Raw genomic sequence first — 6,000 nt, 5'->3', positions numbered from 1 at the left:
ATTTCACATCAAAAATGAGAATCTAGTTTATCTCTTTTGGTTACCAGGGTACTAATCACTCTAGAAATTTCGATTTACATGACTATGGCCCTCCTGTGCCCTTTTTGTTGGAGCTGGGCCCTGTCAATGTGATAACGTTCATAAGGCCTTTTGAGGTCTTCAGATGAAAGGCATTCTACAAACACAAACTATCACTTGCATAAATCAACCAAGTAGCTTGATATTATTTTTCTCCATCTTTGGGTTTGCCAGAATGAGACAGGAGATAGCAAATGCTATACAGTGAGATGAAAGCTTAGAGATTAATAGGTGACTGCTTTGTAATCAGATAAGGCATGATGATGCACAGTCGATAGACATGATTGCTATTACAGGAAAAAAAATACACCCAGGGTTGTTCTCATTGTATTCACAAAATCTCAGAGGGCAATCTCTTTCATAAAAACAGGCTGCATCTTAAATAACTGCACCATGTTAAAGCTCTTCCTAATTTAAGTTCAGAAAAAAAAAAATCACTTAGTGCCACATATGGGCACAGCATTGAGAAAATGGGATTGTATTTCTTCTCCCTCTCGCTCCCCCTTCTTAGACCCAGTGCCATTATTTTGGAGAACTGAGAGGTGGAGAATGAAAAAGCCATTGGTCTCAGTTTTCCTGCCACAATGGCCTTTTATGAGAGGGATTAGATACGCCAAGAACTGGTGCAGCATTCACTGGTGCCCCGAACGACAATCTGGAAAAAAGACGATAAAAATCAGTTTGTCGTAAGGTTAAATCACCAAAGACTTCCTAGATTGGTTTTTCAGATTGGTTTTTCCTTTGGAAAGAAGATAAAAAAAAGAAAAGAAAGAAATATGGGCTAAAAGCTGATTTTTTTCTTTTTCTTTTTTCCCCTCAGTGCAAGATGTAGCATTCAGAAAACATGTTGAGTGAGTTGAAGCATTAAAAAGATCAGTCTTTGGCTGTTGAATGAAAGGCTGCTGTGTGTGTGACTCACATACTAAATGGAAACCTGCCTTCAAAGCCTATTTTACTGCCTAATTATATATACACAAAATGTAGCTGTCTGTTTCAATCAAATCATAGGAAAAGGAATAAAACTCCCCTAAAGATGCAATTTTCATGGTTTGTCATAACCTTAGAAACACTGCTAATGTAAAAGGAGGAAGTACAGCTGCATGGTCCAGATAAGGTTCCAGTAATTGTTTTTCTTTTAATTATTACTTTATAAAGACATTATACCTCCTACTCTGAAGAAGAAAAATTAGCGTCCTCTGTCTCTTCTTTTTTTCCCCCTTCTTTTCCATTTTCACACCAAGCTTGTTGATATGCATTTGAGCTGTGGCTAGAAGCCAGCGTAGCTATGGAAATAATATTTAAGTAACCACCATAACTACAGGCTTTCAGAGGGTTTCAGGGAGGAAACCTTTTCTAAATTTATGTTCTGAATGAGTAGAGCTTTCCAAAGCACAAAACAGAGTGCCAGGGATTGAGATAAAGTGCTTAGACCTAAACAACTGTTTGCACTTGGCTTTCATGGAAATAGTTTCAGTTCATAATAGTTAATGTACTTATTTTTAAAAATTAGTAATTGCATGAACGTTTTTATTCTTGTCATCTTCACTGAAGAATAATGTAATAAAATACACAAAAGGCTCCCCCCTTGACATCTTATAATGTACAGATCTTTTTTTACAATAACCAGAAATTGTAAAGTTTAATAAGCCATTACTAATTTACTTATTTTCATAGATTCAAATCATTAAAATGCAATGATATTTTAATGGCTTAATATATATCTAATTGCAGATTAAAACTTTCTAATACTGGAGATGGCACTGAACATACCACCAAGGAACTCCAAGTGCTTAATTCAGTAAGCATGGGCAGCTACTGACATTTCTTAGGGAAACAGAGTTTATTACTGAATGAGTAAATTGATTATCTTGCAATGTGCATTTTTTAAAAAGTTATAATTTGAACTACACGTACCACCCTTCCCCTTAATCTCTTCCTGCCTACCTCCAGTTCTGTCTCCAGCCCTTTTGAGTTTGGGACCTGATCATAAAGCTACTCTCAATGACTCTGAGAAATCCTGGGGTGTGAGAGATAAGCTGAGTGAGTTTATACTCTAGAAATCACTGCATATCCCCCAAATTCCAAAATGGAATTTGGGGCCTGTTAAAATGAAACTTAACAATGTTCATAGAGCAGTATGCGTAATTGCCAAAAGGTGGAAACAACCCATGTCCATCACAGATAAATGGCTAAACAAATTTAGGTATGTCCATATCATGGAGTATTATTCATCTACAATAAGGAACGAAATACTGAAACATGCTGTAATGTGGATGAACCTCAAAACCATTACGCTAAGTAAAAGAATCCAGACACAAAGGTCTTGTATCATATGATTCAGTGACATGACGTATTCAGCATAGGTAAATCCATAGACACAGAAAGCAGATTGGTTGTTGTCAGGGACCAAGGGGAGGAGAGAATGGGATGTAACTGCTTAATGGGTACGGGGTTTTATTTTGGAGTGATGAAAATGTTTTGGAACTAGATAGAGATGGTAATTGAACACTGTGAATGTGCTGAATGCCACCGGTTCTTCACTTTAAAATTGTTCATTTTATGTTATGTGCATTTCACTTCAATGAAAGAAAACCATGATCTCATCACTCTCACTCACTCACTCACTCTTCATTAAGATTTCAAAGAGCATCTATTTACTACTGACCATACGTCTGGCACTGTGGTAGGCACGCGAGGGAGTAATGTTGAATCGGCTAAGAGAGCCTCGTGGAGCTTGCCTTCTGGTTGGAGGAACAAAGTGAAAAAAATCAAATGAATTTGATCGTTATAAATGCTTGTGATAAATAATCACTAAGTAGGTGGTCTGGGGCACTTAGCTAGAGTGGTCACTGAAAGCCTATCTAAGAAAGTGATAGTTGAGTTCAGATATAAAAAAGCAGCAGGCTGGGCGCGGTGGCTCACGCCTTTAATCCCAGCACTTCAGAAAACCGGAGGCGGGCGGATCACCTGGGATTAGAAATTTGAGATCAGCCTGGCTAACATGGTGAAAACCTGTTTCTACTAAAAATACAAAAAATTAGCCAGGTGTGGTGGTGCGCACGTGTAGTCCCAAGCAGGAGAATCACTTGAACCCGTGAGGAGGAGGTTGCAGTGAGCTGAGATCGCGCCACTGCTCTCCAGCTTGGGCATCAAGAGCGAAACTCCTTCTCAAAAAAAAAAAAAAAAAAAAAAAGGCGATACATGGGAAATTATTGGGGGAGAGAATAACATATACAAAGGACAAGTTTTTTTATGTTATAGGAAAATAAAGGAGTTCAATATAGTAAACAAAGTGAGTTAAGATAAATGTATAAAGTGAAGTCAGAGAGGTAAGCAGATACCAGGTTATGGAGGACCTTATAGGGTGGGTTCAGAAACTTGATTTTATTCTAATTGTGATGGGAAGATATTACAAAGGTTTTTGTTTTGTTTTGTTTTAGACCGAGTTTCGCTCTTGTTGCCCAGGCTGGAATGCAATGGTGCCATCTCTGCTCACAGCAACATCTGCCTTCCGGGTTCAAGTGATTCTCCTGCCTCAGCCTCTTGAGTAGCTGGGATTATAGGCAGGTACCACCATGCCCAGCTAATTTTTTGTATTTTCAGTAGAGACGAGGTTTCTCTCTGTTGATCAGGCTGGTCTCAAACTCCCGACCTTGGATTATCTGCCCGCCTGGGCCTCCCAAAGTGCTGGGATTACAGGCGTGAGCAACCACGCCCAGCCGAGGTTTTTATTTTTGACATACAAAAAGCTGTACATATCTACTGTATACAACTTGATGAGATATTACAGAGTTTAAAGCAGAAAAGTGACATTCACTTTTTAAAAGAGCACTGTCGCTGACTCATGAATAATTAATTGGAGGGTGGCCATCGTTGACACAGACTATCAGGCTGCTGTGGCTGTCCAGATGCGAGATGATAGTGGCTTGGACCAGGATGCTGGTGAAGAGGAAGAGGAATGGACAGATTCAAGTTCTATTTTGGAGGTAGACCCGTTAGAACCTGTTAATTAAGTGGGTAAAAAGTAGTTAAAAAGGAAGCATCACAAAGTACATGTAAGGTTTTGGCCTGGGCAACCGGGTAGATATTGGTGCTACTTCCAGAGATGGGAGGGTTGTATTAATTTTCTATTACTGATGTAACAAAATACCATAAATTTAGCAGCTTAGAGCAATACAGATTCAGTATCTTGCAGTTCTGTAGGTCATAAGTCCGGCCTGAGTCTCACTGGGCTAAAATCCAAGCATCAGCAAGACTGTTTCTTTCTGGAGATTCTAGGGGAGAACCTGTTTCCTTGTCAATCCCAGCTTTTAAAGACTAGCAGCATTTTAAAACTCATAGCCTTCTTCCTCCATCCTCAAAGCCAACAAAGGTGGCTCTTGCATTTAATCTCTCTTCTGTTGTCACATCTCCTTCGGACCACAACTGGGAAAGATTCTTTGCTTCTAAGGATTAGACTGGGCCCACCTTGATAATCATGCTGCCATCTTTCTGGCTCTCTTTCCCATTGTCACAGCTCCTTCTCTGTCCTGCTTCTTCATTTTACTTTTAAGGACTCTGGTGATGACACTGACTCCATTAAAACAATCTGGGATAATCTCCTCATCTCAAAGTTCTCAATCACAGCTGCAATGTCCCTTTTGCTACGTAAGGTAATATATTTGGCCAGGCACGATGGCTCACACCTGTAATCCCAGCAGTTTGGGAGACCAAGGCAGGTAGATAACCTGAGGTTGGGAGTTCGAGACCAGCCTGACCAACATGGAGAAACCCTGTCTCTACTAAAAATAAAAAATTAGTGGGGTGTGGTTGCACATGCTTGTAATCCCAGCTACTCGGGAGGCTGAGGCGGGAGATTTGCTTGATCCCAGGAGACAGAGGCTGCCATGAGCTGAGATCGCACCATTACACTCCAGCCTGGGCAACAAGAGTGAAATTCCGTCTCGAAAAAACAAAAAAAAGAAGGAAGGTAATATATTCAAAGGTTCCAGGTATTAGCATGTGGACATCCTTGGGAGGGATGTTATCCTGCCTACCACAGGATAATTGAGAGAGAACTAGGTTTAAGATGGAAGATTAAGATTTAAATTTGAGATTCTCAAGAAAAAGACATCCAAGTGGAATGTCAAATAGGTAGTTGGATCTCCACTTGGAATTAGGTCTAAAGTTCATGAGAGAGGTCTTGGCTAACAGGTATAAATGCAGGATGTGGTATTTAAAGCCACAGGGAACTAGATAAGATTATCTAGAGGAGCAGTGAGATAGAGAAGAAAGTCTATGACCAAACCCTAAAGCACATCAGCATTTAGAGTTCGGGCTGAGTATGGGGAACTAGTGAAAGAGAATAAATGGAAATCAGTGAATTAGGAGGCAAAGAATGAAAAAACATGATATTCCAGAAACTAATAGAAAAAGAAAAGCATTCTGTTTTTTGAGAGAAAGTCTGTCTCACGTGCCCAGGTTGGAGGGCAGTGCAGTGGTATGATCACAACTCCCTGCAGCCTCAACCTCCCTGAAGTGATACTCCCACCTCAGCCTTGCAAATTGCTGGGACCACAGATATGTGCCACCATGCCCAGCTAATTTTTTTTTTTTTCCTGTAGAGTTTGGGTCTCTCTGTTTCCCAGGGTAGCCTTGAATTCCTGGGTTCAAGTGATCCTCCTGCCTTGGCCTCCCAAAGTACTGGGAATATAGGCAGGAATTATCTTGTCCAGCCTTAGAAAAATATTTTTAAAAAGAAGTTCTTAAATGTGGCAGAGAGATGGAATAAAAATAGGTCAGATGGGTGACCTCTAAATTTAGCATCAAGAGCCAGGCTCGGTGGCTCATGCCTGTAATCTCAGCACTTTGGGAGGCCGAGGCAGACAGATCATGAGGTCAGGAGATGGAGACAAGCCTGGCCAATATGGTGAAACCCTGTCT

Source organism: Sapajus apella, unplaced genomic scaffold, assembly GCF_009761245.1.
Source record: "Sapajus apella isolate SASKATOON/1434 unplaced genomic scaffold, GSC_monkey_1.0 scaffold1, whole genome shotgun sequence".
In the NCBI taxonomy this organism is placed as follows: Eukaryota; Metazoa; Chordata; class Mammalia; order Primates; family Cebidae; genus Sapajus; species Sapajus apella.
This window is presented reverse-complemented; position numbering follows the sequence as displayed.